Raw genomic sequence first — 14,265 nt, 5'->3', positions numbered from 1 at the left:
GGCAGCAATTTCCCATTTGCACAGCCTGACTCCACTGATGAGAAAGAGAAGCCAAGAGACAGCGGCCCAGATCCTCCAAGTCTTTTAGGCCCCTCACTCCCGTAATGGCTAAACACCTCTGAGGATCTGGGCCAGCATGGCCAAAAGTTACAGCAAAAGTTTCTAGTGTAAATAGATATTCCCTGCACAGGCATCAGAAAGGGAATTACCTGCTCACTAAAATGTGCTGAGGTGCTATCAACACATCAGTATAGTGTGTTCTCAAGGTTATTCTTTTTATCCATAGAGGTTTAAATGAATCTTCTAGGCAAAAGACTTTCAACCTTGATTTAATTATATGGATGTGTTTTATAGCACACAAAAATAAAGAGCTTACAGTTTTACAGTTATATCTACAAGAGACAAAATGTCATAATCCAGTACCTTTATTTTTAAACCATACTAGAGTTATGTGGAAATTCTGTTCTTTATTCCCCACTTAAGAAAGAGTATAGAGGAAGGGTGTGTGTGTGTGTGTGTGTGTGTTTAGTGATAACACAAAGTACTATCATAATAATCTAAATAGATAGCAGGGAATAAGTGTTTACAGAGGACATATGTAGATTTGTTTTTAAAAAAATCATATTCAAGATGGTTTGCAAACTATGACCTTCCTATTTCAAGTAGTAGCCCTGCCTGAAGTGTAGTGGAAAATAGGGTTAGAAAATGCTGCTGAATACACATCCACAGGTGCTGCTTTGAATTCCTTCAGTTTATCTCAGAATGCCTGTCATGTTTAGGTCACCTACTCTGCAGTTATATTACCAAGCAGAATTCAGCTTGAACTGTAGATAATGGGCTGATAGTGTAATTTATTTGTCCTGCTGGTAGTTAATACTGGATTTATGGAATGACTTATTATGCTAGCCTTCACTATTAAAATTGTATGATATTAGAAAGACCTGATTTCTTATTCCTGTCCAAACGGCAATTCTCTGAATTCCCTTCTGTTCCCTTCCAACCTAACCCAAGGGATCACTTCCACAGCCCTGATTTACTTTTGCACCTTTCCTGGATATGTTGATCAACGTAACAGCCTGACAAGGAGAAGGAAATAAAGACACTTATCACAGTGCATACTCTGTGTTGCACAATCTAAGCCATGTTAAGGCTTCAAATTTTTTTTTTTGGTCCAAGGTAAATAACAGCCATTTACATTTGTATTGCAACCAGGCTCAAATACATTTTGCTTTTCTCCCTTGGATGACAAAAAATGAAAATGACAGTTGACCTTTGTGAAATGAGATAGAAGGTCCTAGTCCACTTCCTCATGGACAGGTGTCCAGATGACAGAAGCCGTCATTGAATTTGGCATTAATTAGTATTTTTGTTAGCAGTTCCTGAAACACATTTACTTCTGGGGTGAAACATGACAACTAATTAAGTTAATGTATAAAGCTGAGTAGAGAACAGTAACTTTGCAGGGGATTTTACTATTTCAAAATCAGATTTCATTTGGAATGATAACCAAAAATTTTGAATTCTCTGTGAAATGGAATTACTGATCTCCACCGAGCTCTAACGCAGCCTGGTCGGTTCCCCCAGAGCTGGGGAACCTGGGAGCCTTTGAAGCCCTAGATCTACAGTAGTACAACCTGGTGGGCGGTGGTGGATCCAGGGACCCTAACAGTCCTGCCTGGCGAGGAGTCATGAGCTTGGGAGCTGGGGCTCCCGCAACTTCCAGGCTCCCAGCTTCCCATCAGCCCACCAGGCAGGCAGCTGAGGAGCTGGAAGCCTGGATTGCCCACATCCTGCCAGATGGTCTGCCAAGGAGCCAGGCAGGTTAGTTGTCAGGAAGCTAAGCAGGTTTCTGATGGAATCCTGCCTGGCAGGCGAAGTTCCATTGGAAACATGCTTGGTTTCTGTTTGGATTTTGTCACATGTAGTGACATTTGTATGTCATGTCATGTGGTGTTACATTTGTATTGCAACCAGGCTCAAGTACATTTTGCTTTTCTCCCTTGGATGATAAAAGATGAAAATGACAGTTGACCTTTGTGAAATGAGATGTTGGTTTATATCAGTGTAGCTGATCTGATCCAGTGGAACTAATCACTTGAGTAAGTGAACCATGATTTGGCCCAATGCTCCTACTTGTATTTGTTTTTTTCATATATCTATATATTTAAAACCGCTACAAATTGTGTAATTTGGGGTCCCTAATGAGACTAGATGATAATAAGGATGATGGATTTTTGAGGTTCTCCTTTGTTGGCTGCCATCTGGGGTGAAACATGGTAGCTATTTAACAGTGCACTTAAAAATCCACATCTTTGAAAACTGAATAAGCAACTCATGAGATATAAAAGGTGTGTGTGTACACACGCATATGCGATGCACAATATATCTAGTGCTTAGAGCTGGGAGTCAGGGCACCTGAGTTCTATTTCTGGCTCTCTGACCTTGTCAAGTCTCTTGCCTTTTCTAAATTGTGCCTCAATTTACTCTAAATATGTTTTAATGGTATTTCCCTGCCAAACAGGGATATTGTGAGGCTAAATTAATTATGTTCCTTTTGATTAAAGGTGCTATATAACGGCAAAGTATTATTATTATTTGATATTATGCTGAGCTTAGTGCCTAGTTCAAGTTTTTAAAAGTTGAGGGCAGTAATTCTACATTTATTTTAAGTGGTGTGTGTGTGCTGGGGGACGACGACAATTTATTGAAATTAACTTTCAGCCTAACAAGCAACAAATGATTGTAAATAAGAGTCTCAAACTATTATTTCTTTACTTTGAAACTTCACTTTATTTAAAACTTTATAAATATAAGTACCTTCTCATGAAGTATTAATACTCCCTCTTCCAGAAGAGGAAAAACAGGAGTACTGGGTAAGTAAGGGAGAACCAGAAAATATTTGTGCTTCCACACTCTTAAAAAAGGGGAGAACCCATTAAAAAAAAAACAAAAACCCACTACCCTATCAGGACATTTTTAGAAAAAAAAATCAGAGACACAATTGTATTAAAGAAAAAGAAAATCTCAGTCATCACAAAACCAAGACTTATTCACTGTGGGTGGGATTCTCTACTTACATCACTCTTAACTTAGTGTACTTTCAGTGTCCATCCATGAGTGAGAGCAGAAAATTAGACCTTGTCATTCTTCCCTTTACTTCATATATACACACAGAGAGAGAAACAAGGTGGGTGAGGAAAATATCTTTTATTGGGCCAGTTTTTCGTGGTGAGAACAAGCTTTTGAGTTTACACAGAGCTCTTCTTCAGGTCTGGGAAACTAACTCACAGTGTTATTGCTAAATACAAGGTGCAATAATTGTATTTAGCAGTAACACTCAGGGTTAGTTTCCCAGAGCTGAAGAAGAGCTCTGTGTAAACTCAAAAGCTTGTCTCTCACCACCAGAAACTGGCCCAATAAAAGATATTTTCCTCACCACCCTTTTCTTTCTAATTTCCTGGGCCCAACATAGCAATACTTACACTTCATGTATACATACACACACTTGGTATCCATGTGATAAATTCTACAGGCATATTGTTAGGGGACCCAGAGGTATGGGGGGTGGCTGAGGAGCCCACCCTCCTTGGTATATGGGTAGTGGAAGAAGGTCCCTGCCCATGGGGACTGAATGCCTTCCAGGGAAAGGAGGCACTTCAGTCTGCTTGTGAGAGGTTTAAAGTAAGGGCAGGTATGGGCGTGTGTGGGGGGGAGATGGGAACAGGGAATGGGGGTAAGGAAATTGGAACCATGTTTTGCTAAAGGGGGAATTGGGAACAGGGAATGGGAGTAAGGAAATTGGAATCATGTTTTGCTAAGGGCAGGAATGGGAACAGGGACACAGGTGTAAGGCTCTGTGGTGTCAGAGCTGGGAAGGAGGATACTAAGGAAGGAAACTGGAATCATGCTTGCTGGAAGTTCACCCCAATAAACATCGAATTGTTTGCACCTTTGGACTTTGGGTATTGTTGCTCTCTGTTCATGCGAGAAGGACCAGGGAAGTAAGTGGGTGAAGGAATAAGCCCCCTAACACACATAATAAATAGTTATCACATACCTTTTCAATTTATCACATCATGCTCCTCAAACCTCTGAGCAAAGGAATACAAGAGTAGCACATACCCCATTTTTAAACAAAAAACAAAACTCTCTAAGATATTCTTAAAACAGTTTAATGTAAATGTGATGAGGAGTAATACTTTCCAGGCTGGTATGGGGTGAATTTGGCTCAGAAGCAGTTAGGTAACCTAACAGGGCACACCTGAGGGAATTAGTCTTGATAGGCAATCTCTGATTGTTAATGGAGCCCAGCTGGGCAGGAGCAGGCAGGGCTGGTATAGAGGCAGGAAGTTTGCAGCACTAGCATGTAGTGTGGGTGTTTGTGGCTACTTTCTGAGTGGAGGGAGAGAGAAAGGAAGACATTTAGGGAGACAGTAGATGCTCTGGGATCTTGGTTCTGAGGGAAGGGTTTATCAGGAAGGGGGGTGGATAAGGAAGCAGGATAGAGTAGGAAGCAGCCCAGGAAAATAGAAGCAAGGTTTGGGATTGAACACACCTTGACTGTTAAAGGCAGGGTTCCTGGGTGGGCCTGGTATCCCCAACGAGCTGCTAATGAGTGGCATAGGCTTGAATTGGAGGACTTCTGGGAAGAATACTCAGTAAGCTAGTCCAGTGATTTTTTTGATATTCTAGAAGGAAAAACTATAATGACCTGGCTGGAAGGTGAGGCTACACAGCATACAGAGAAAGAGAGAGCACTGTAACTTCTGGGGTGAGAAAGAGGTCACAATGTGAACAAGAGATGGAAGAGGGTGTCAAACTGGGGGGAACTATTCCCTAGTCACAGAGAAGAGCCCCAGTGGTGAGTAGAGAACCCTGTTCCAGTAATATATTAGCATATACAGAGTGTATGATGGCGTGGTGTTTTGTTAGCTTTACTGGTGTGCATTTGAAAAGATTTATATGACCGTTGCAATGGCATTGCTGCTGGTAAGCTATGTGACTATCCCACATTTATGCCAATAAGGTTTTTACAATAAACCTTTTAAGCATGCTCTCTCTGGCCTGAACTTGCAGAGTTCTGAGCACATCCAATGTCTACTGACTAGAACAGACTTGAGGCTGTTCAGGTGGTCTTAGAATTGGGCTCATAATAGACCAAACACACCAGTGGTGTAAGCAGTTGCAATCTATCAAAGTCCAGAGGGTTGTGCCTGATATATATGGCTGTTGTTCAATATTATTTTATGCATATTCTAAGCTACATTATTTGAAATAGAATTTATGCTTTTATTTTTGATATTCTTTTTTCTGTGTCTCTGTAACAGTCACTGGCTTTCTCTTTTACTTTAGTGTTTTGGGTTGTGGTGGGTTTTTTCATTTCTTTTTTTTTTCTTTTTTTGATGCTCCTCCAATGCCTTCTGCAGACCCTTATCCTACATGCATTGGGTCTGATTTGATTTAATCCCTTGCTTTATAAATGTTCCTGAAACACATGGGTATAACAATCTATGACTCGGCACATTTCCATCATGTAAAAATCAAATTTTCAGTGGCTCTGCTTACTCTTTATTGTGCTGAGATCAATATATGAGAGACCCCTTAACCTAGCAGTGTGCCTGACATGTATTCATAAGAACAGTCTATAAATTCAATGGAAATATTAGGTTGAAGGGGCATTCATGCTTTGAATAGCAAGTTTTCTTCAGCTTTTTCCACTTTGCTTTACACAAATTGGCCTTCTAAAAAGGCTTTAAGTCCTTCAAAGCCTGTGCTTTGTAACTGAGCACCAAGGCGAAGTAGAGATATTTAACTTCCAACATTATTTCCCAGGCACTAAATTATATTTTATTTATGTTCCCCAGTTAGTTTCCATTTCAACTTTTAGTTATGTTTCTGCTCTGGAAATTGTATATATTACTTTAAGCAACATCCAACATTGCCATATACTATTTTTTTTTTCATTGAATATTTACTTCTCAATTAGACTTATCTCAGACAAGGTGGGGCCACGTTATTCTCCCATATGGAATGGTAGAAATCTGGAATGATTCTGCTGACCTCAGTGGAATCACTGTAGACTTTATACCAATGTAAGTAAGAGCAGGATTTGACCCATCATCATAAAGCTTTTGCAGAGAGATGTGTATAACAAAACAGCATGTCACTCATTTTGAACATTCTGATAGCTTTTATGAAAAGAACCATAACCAGCTAATTTTTTGGTTGGTCCTGTTACTCAGTTGAGTTACAGGATATTTTATCTTGGCACTCAAAGAAACAAACATAACCTTCTAGGACAGCATCTATTTTAGGATAGAATATTGGTTTAACATATGAAAACCATGAGCCAATCCTCACTGGTGTAGATCCACTGAAATATCTCTGCTTTCAATCCTGGCCATCCTAAGTTATGCCAGTAACTACTTATACAGACCCTGGAATGTGGGTGTTTATATCCAGACTATATCCTGGTTCTGGAGAGATTTATAGTCTAAATAAGATGAAATCCATCCCTGTGGAAAGAGTCAATATGAAGTCTGTGCACCATTTCAGTTTCACTTTAGCACTCACAAGTGGGACGTATGTGCCACATAAGCCTTGCTTGTACTGACCATTTGCATAGGAGTGAATGTCACCTGTGATACCTGACATAATGATGCTCCAGCTCCCCCCCACCCCCCTCCTTTTTTTTAAGAGATACGTCAAAGCTTGGGAGAATATACAGTTCACAACTTGTTGAATCTCTTCAAAAATAACATTTTTCACTTATTCAGAGTGTGTCCCAAAGGCCCACAGTTATGTTAGTCAGAAATGTCAATTGATGAATTATATGTATGTGTGGAGAAGAGGGAGCGTTAGTTTCTTTTGGAGGGTCTCATATATTTCTCTTCTGTGTAGTATATAATACTGTTCCAAAGACATGAAATCAAAAATCTGCCTGCTGAATGTGGCTTTGTGTAGCAGTAGGTTTAATTTTTCTTGAAAATCTTGCCCTGGGCTATTTTGAAAAGTACATTGCTGTTGAGGTTTCAGAGCAATGCATTTGTTTCACATGAATGCTGGCAAAATCCAAACCTGGCTTCTCTCCCTCTGTGCAATTCCAGACTGGCTTTCAGGGAGGGCCAGATACATTTAAATGCACATTGAGATGACACCCCTGACTCCACCTATTAAAGATTCATTTGGCTTGAGAAGATGTTTGGGTTTTGCAAATGATTACAAATGGCAAGGAGGCTGAGTGCAGGCTTGAGAGATTGTACAGTGTGAGCCTGATGAGCTACCTGATAGGCATGACAAAATGAAAGCAACCCTGGTTTCCACTTACATGTTGTTGCAAGCTTCTGAACAACTAGTCAGTTGAAGCAAGACTGAAACTAGGCTGCACTGTACTTGTAACACCTAACTGTTTCACAGTGACACAGGGCTCAGGGTATGCCCACCTGCTCCTGAAACTAGGGCAGGCTTCAGGTTGCTTTTATCCCCTAACTAGTCTTGTATCACTATAAACCATTAGCTGGGGATTCGCTCAATAGCTAATACACAACATCATGACAACCAATTCAGACAAACTAGTCAAGCAGGACTTTTGCATTTCACTCTAGCTTAACCAGGAAGGTAGAGTCCTAATGGGTTCTATTTCCAGTTCTGGGAGAGCATGCAGGAGTGGGAATGAAAGACACAAAGCTATTCTAGGTGAAATTCATCCTTTGTTCAGAGGACTGTTAGTAGGCCTATTCACCGCTTAAGCCATTTGAAATAGGTATTATGTAGTGCAAATACCTTGTGGTGGCCCATGCACAGGGATGAATTTCACCCTATAGGGTTAGTGGGATTGGGGTGGGTAGCTGTAGAATGAAAAGGGGATTAATTATGGTTTCATTAAAATCATTCTTGAGATGTGCATTTCTCCAACAGTTTGGGCTGGATTCTCCAGTCTTCCAAGTTCCACTTTATACCAGCTGTGTAGTGGAAAGTGAATTTATGTCAACCAGGATTTCTGCAGGGGGGGTGTCTCCACTGCTGTAAAGCTGGCACAATGGTGTAGTTGCCACCCACCCAACCCCTGGTGCAATGGTGAGGAGGGAGTGGGTGGAGCTGATCGCTATACCGGATCCTTTGCTGTTGGAAAATCCTTGTGGAGCTTTGGGCACTGGCAGAAATAGAACACGTGGCCTACTCCAAACGTCTGCTGGTGTCCAAGGTTCAGGGAGTCATAAGCAGCTTCCTGTGTCTGTCCCTGTCCTCCACTTATACCACATGTAGTAAAGAAGCAGGGCCTTTCGTCTGTTAGAAACGCATACCCTGATGATTTTTGCATGCTTCCTGCCACTGATGGTCCTTTACTCCTAATGTGCATAGTGTTATAAACCTTAGCCTCAAGGAAGAATATGTACAGTATAATGCTTTGCCGTTTGGATCGCCACACGTCTCAATCTATAGATCATGTAGTAATTTTGTTTAGCAGCACAATGAAAGGCAAATTGTCTTCTGGTAGACAGTTACATATGAGCTGGATTAATGTGGCCTCCTACACACCGTATTAGCATTGTATTGTTTCTGTCACTAGGCTTCTGGTGGCTTTTTATTTTTATTTTTACTTTATATTTATTGAATCATTATGAAAATTGGATCCTTAAACTCCATTAGAAATTACTTTTAAATATTAAACTGATATGCAGTGGTAATGACCATAATGTCAGATTCATCATTTTATTTTTTTGTTTCCTTTGGTTGAAGACGTTAGCGGCTATATTTTCAAAACATGCTCATGGGGGCTTAGCTGTGTGGCACTTCCCACATACTAAAACAGGGGGAACCATATGCCCAAAAGAGGGAGGAAAGCTAGTCTTATGGCTAAGGCATTGGAATGGGACTCGGGAGGTCTATGTCCAGTATATGACTCTGCCAGTCTTTGTGACCTTGGGCAAGTTACTTGATCTCTCTGTGCCTGTTCCCCATCAGTAAAATAGGAAGTATTACTATGCCCTTCTCCCACTTGCCTATCTTTTCTATCTATTTATATTATAAACTTTTTGGGGACAGAACTGTGTTTTGTTTTTTTTTTAATTTTTATTTTTTTTTGGTTGGGGCCTCTTAGTATTTTCATTACACTTAAACTATGTCTGCCTTGAGATCCTCAGATGAAATACTTTTACAGATCCTAATTAACCATCACAAAATCCTAGTGAGGTAGGTATCGCCATTTTACATATGGTGAATCTGAAATACACTGAAGTGACTTGTCTATGTTCACAGAGCAAATTGCTGACGGTTGTAAGATAACTTTGACGAGCTCCCAGATGTTCATTTACAAACAATTTTAAGAGAGATACTGAGGCAAACTAATAACTATCCTTTTTTTTCCAAATGGTTATTGATTCCTCTACTTGATCAAGTGGAAGACCAAATAATGCAGGCAGGAGCCAAGCACAGTTTCTCCCAATGCCTTTCAGTGATGACCTGTTACATTCCAGTGATAGTCCTCTGAGCAGGGAAGGACAGTTATGCTGAACTTTGTGGTGGCTTTGTAAAGCGGAGGTTTGCTCTGTAGAAAAGACTTTAGCTCAACCAAAATAGGCCTGGCTCAACGAAAATAAAGAGTATTCACATAGCTTCTTGCACCACTTTAACTAAATGGATTTAAAATAGCACCTTTAGCTAAACCAAGACAACTTTTTCTTAGCTAGGAAAAAAGGTGTCTTTAATTTGTTTAGCTAACATATAGCAACTAGCATGAGGTAAAATTCCAGTGAAGATAAGGCATTTATGTAGTTTTCTCATGAGTTAGTAGGTCACGGTAAATAATAGGGTCCTCCATAGACTTTAACGCTACTGGCTAACACTGAGAACTACAAGCTGCCTTGTCTTCATAACCAGACTCTTATCCCCTGGCTAGTTACTATGTGTTGGCCAACTTGAGTTAAGAACATGCGGTTATTTTTCTTACTGAGGACACACCAGTGTGTAGGCCAAAAAAAATTATTTAGCAGAATCAACTACTCTTCTGCTCATGCGCACAAGGAGACCAGTTTGTAATTAGTTTGAAAATGGAGTAACTTCTGTGCATGATGCATTGTACAGGAGCACATTGCAAGTATTTGATATTTGAGCTGGTTGGTTCCATTTTTACTGACAATCATACCTCCCTATCTGCGCACATGATCCTCATTGCTGTATGATCTGAACACCTCAGAACTATGAATGGCTTGTACTCTGATAGAACCGCTATGAGGCAAGGAAGTGTGATTGTCCTCATTTTACCTAGGGAGGCATGAGGCATAGGGTAAGTTAAGAGACTTGCTCAAGGTCTCATGAGAAGTGTATGGCAGAACCTAGAATAGTCCAGATCATCTGAATCCTATGCCAGTGCTGTAACTGCTGGACCATACGCTGCTTTTTTTTTGGGGGGGGGGGGGAGTGGTTTCTGGTCATGTAGATGGAACCCCAAGAACACTTTCAGTTCCCATCTTCCAGCTCGAAGAGCCCATTGCAGAGGGAGGAAAAAGGACAACATACTAGTTTCATCTGCTGTAAGTGTCCTTTTGGGTCTGTGTAGCTACCAATGTGGCTTTTTATGATTATTGTTCTTGTCTGCTTGCTTCCTTTCCCTCCATCTCTCCATTGCTACAGCCTGTCTTTGTTGACTAAATCAATCTTCCCTGTCCTTCTGCTTTTTATTAAGCCACTGTTGCCTTTTGTTGTCTGGAATTGATCCCTTGTGAAGGAGAGAGGTTGGGGGGAGGGAGGTCCATAAATGGAGTAAATCAAAGCCAAAAGAGCATGGTATTTAACAGCTTGGGTTTGCAGCAGTAAAGGGCAAATTCACAGGTGTCACATAGAGTGCTTTCATTGCCCAGAGGGGAAATTCCAACAAGGACTGCCTGCTGCAAAGTACAATGGTGTGAGGTGATTCTTGGGTCACTTGCACACCGCTCTCTTGATGGATTTCAGAAACTCTCTCCTGTACTGATCTTAGCTACATCCTTGCTGCCTGGGGTTTTCTGAACGGCCTTTTCTTTTGTCAATAATGGACTCTTTCCTCCTGCTTTTTATCTTCTTCAACACAGTTACAGAAAATCCCCTGTAATCAATAGCATAGTCCTGATGATCCAACAAATTCTGCCTGGGTTGTCCTTTTTTTATCTCTTGACCTCCCCAAAGCAGTTGACCATTTAATCCAAGAGCCAATGTGCAAATGTATACAGCAGGTATTTTTTAGCTAATGCTGTTGACTATACCTTCGTCTCGTCAGGAAAAGAACTCCAGGAGGGCAAACTGGATTTCTAGTGACCAGAGTGGGTGTGCTTTATAGCCACATCCAATGCCCATCAAAGTTAGTGGAATGGTTCCAGTTGGTTGTGATGGATATTGGATCAGAACTTTAGGGTATGTCTACACAACAACTAGACCCCCTGTGCTAGTGGACTCGACCTCATGAGGTTCGTGCTGCAGGGCTGTTTTATTGCTGTGTAGATTTCTGGGCTCTGGCTGAAGTCTGGGCTCTTGGACCCTGTGCTGGGATGGGGAGTTCAGGCTCCAGCCCGAGCCTGGGAGACTACACAGCAATGAAACAGCCCTGCAGCCTGATTTGGCTGGCATGGGCCAGCCACAGGCTTGTCTTTGCTGGGTAGACATACCCTTAGGAGACAGGGAGTCAGCTGCTGCTCTTGGTGATGTCACTTGTGCTCTTTGTGTCTCAGTGTCTGCATCTGCAAAGTAGCTGTAATACAAACTTAACTCACTCTCTGGGTTGTGACACTTTAGGCCTGGTCTAAAATAGAAAATTAAGTTGGCTTACCTATGTTGCCCAGGAGTCTGAAGAATCCACACCCCCTGAGTGACATAGTTAAGCTCACCTATCCCCTGGTGTAGACAGTGCTAGGTCAACAGAAAAATTCTTCTCTCAACCTATGCTGATTGCGGGGGGGGGGGAATCTCTCCCATTGGGGTAGGTAGCGTGTCTGCTGAAATGCTGCCGCAGTGCCACTGTAGTATGGGAACGATGCTTAACGCTCAGGTGCTTTGAGATCTCCAGATTGAAAGCAATATGTTAAAGTAAAATGTTGTAAACTTTAAAGCATCTCAAATGTAACACTTTTTTATTTATTTTAAACTTTGAATATTTTCATTTGTCTTCTGGGTTATGTTGATACTAAATGATGGAAAATTTTAGATTAAAGAGATGTCATTTCTGGCTTCCTGCAGCATTTTATTTTATTGATTTCAGCCTTCATTCTGGGTCTTGGTTCATGACCAGATATTGATTTATTATTTTTTTAATTTCTCATATTAAAGATGACATCACCAGCAGCACAGATTCTCTCTGTCCACCCCCCACCCCCACCCCCTTACTACCTTGCTGAGGCATTTGGTCCAGCCTTGACTCAGTAGAAAGAGTACCACCTAGTGAATCATTAAAATAATTGCCCAAAGAATCCCAGGCTCTGTTTTGGCAAGTCTCTTGCCTGTTTTGCAGCTTGTGAGATCACAAGACCAGTCAGATGTGTCATGCTATTATCACCAAACATTAAGGGCCTATTCCTGGTGACCTACAAGTAACAGTAAAATACCCAGTTACTTCAACTGAGGACTAGTTCCCAGATCCTCACCTGTAAAGGTGGCATTTGTGGGCTGGCCTAATCAGTAGCGCAAGAGTAATTAGTCTACTTCCTCTTTGTTAAACACCAGATTCATGTTCTCAGTTACACTGGTGTAAAGTTGGAATATTATAACTCTCCTCCATGGGTCAGTAATAGAGTTTGAAAACAGAACCTTCATCACTGCAGCACGGACTGCCACCAATTGAGCTAAAGTGAGCACTCAATTTGCTGGCAATAACCGGTGGCTATCCTCTAGTGGACTAAAGTTGTGAGTAACACTATTTTTCAGGGTTGTATATTGTTTGTTGATGTTGGAGTCATGCCAGATTTACACTCCTGTAATGACAAGTTTCAGAGTAGCAGCTGTGTTAGTCTGTATTTGCAAAAAGAAAAGGAGTACTTGTGGCACCTTAGAGACTAACCAATTTATTTGAGCATAAGCTTTCGTGAGCTACAGCTCACTTCATCAGATGCAACTTCATCTCCTGTAATAGAGATCAGAATTGAACCCTAGCTTCATCAGAGAGGTAAGAGACTGTACTTCCAGTCAATGTCAATTGTCTTTCTACCAGAGATTCCAAGACGTCTCCCATCGCTCTGAGTACAACTCCTTTTTCCCGAAAAGAGTCTAGAGGTGTAGAGAGACAAAGCTCAGCTGTTCTTCAAATATTTCCTTTCTGCACAACTAGTGCAGCCCTCTACTCAACACCACTTTTAATAATAAGTAAATTACAGACAGAAAAGGCCGTGTTCTCACAACTGATTGGGTTGGAAGGAGGAAAGAATAAAGGATACTTTTTTTTTAAAAGTAGTGCAAACAAGTATGACATTTTGCATCCACTCCACTTTCACTTCATAGATACAGATGTGCAAGGGAGGGTGATTCATGTGATTTGAAATAAAGGGTCTGAGCAGACAAAGTTTGCCAATTCCCTGAGATGCTCACATGGCACAGAAAGTAGCCTAATTAATCCCTAGTGTTTGGATTAACCATGCTGATCTGCTCTGTAGAAGAGACAGGGAGCCAATCAGAACAGGAGCAGTGCCTTGCTGGAAGAAGTTTATTGAGAAGATTTGGGATGAAATCAGTATCCCAAATTCAGGCAATAACACTCCCAATTAACTAATTGGTCCCTCCTGTATTCATACTCATTGTTGATCACTGATCAATTAATTTAAAATGTGTAATAGACTAAATGTAATCAGTTAGTGGTGTATATTGCTTCCCCTCAAGGCTCTGCATAGCCCTGCCCTGCCTCCATCTTGGATTTCACTTTTCTTTCATTTGCTCCTCCCAACTTTCTTTTCTAACTGCTCTTTGTACTATTCACTATCATGGTCTTTGCAACTTCAGGAACTTTTTCTGCACACCAAACAACTTCCCTCTTAAAATGCCACATCAGGAATGTGGAACCAACTTCCACTAGAACTAAACGACCACAAACCTCCCTGCCTCTTGTTCCAAGTGCAGGGTGCACTTCTTTGACCTTGCACACGCAGTGTGCTTATATCAGCAAAGGCATGTGTGCATACCCACACCTGTATATATCGCCACAACTAGACCACACTGCAAACATCTTTCCTTCTGAGGGGGGAGAAAATAAACCTATGTGATAAATGTTAGTCATGCTGCTTTATTATCTAATGCATGATTGGAAAGTGC

At 41.1% G+C, this 14,265-nt stretch overlaps 1 protein-coding gene across 4 annotated transcripts in view; it reads left to right on the top strand.

Annotated features, from left to right (window-relative positions):
• The first annotated feature begins 4,327 nt into the window (after positions 1 to 4,327).
• The window catches only part of UNC5D (unc-5 netrin receptor D), a 412,207-nt gene continuing 402,269 nt past the window's right edge, over positions 4,328 to 14,265 (top strand). For 3 of the 4 annotated variants that reach the window (XM_043536308.1, XM_043536304.1, XM_043536302.1), the window contains exon 1: positions 4,338 to 4,861. The gene's annotated coding sequence lies outside the window, so the exon portion shown is untranslated. Of the gene's footprint in view, positions 4,862 to 14,265 lie in introns of all 4 variants that reach the window. The other variant, XM_043536305.1, reaches the window with a different exon arrangement.

This window comes from Chelonia mydas, chromosome 26 (assembly GCF_015237465.2).
Source record: "Chelonia mydas isolate rCheMyd1 chromosome 26, rCheMyd1.pri.v2, whole genome shotgun sequence".
In the NCBI taxonomy this organism is placed as follows: domain Eukaryota; kingdom Metazoa; phylum Chordata; order Testudines; family Cheloniidae; genus Chelonia; species Chelonia mydas.
Note: the sequence above shows the minus strand (reverse complement) of the source record. Positions and strands in the feature narration are given on the sequence as shown.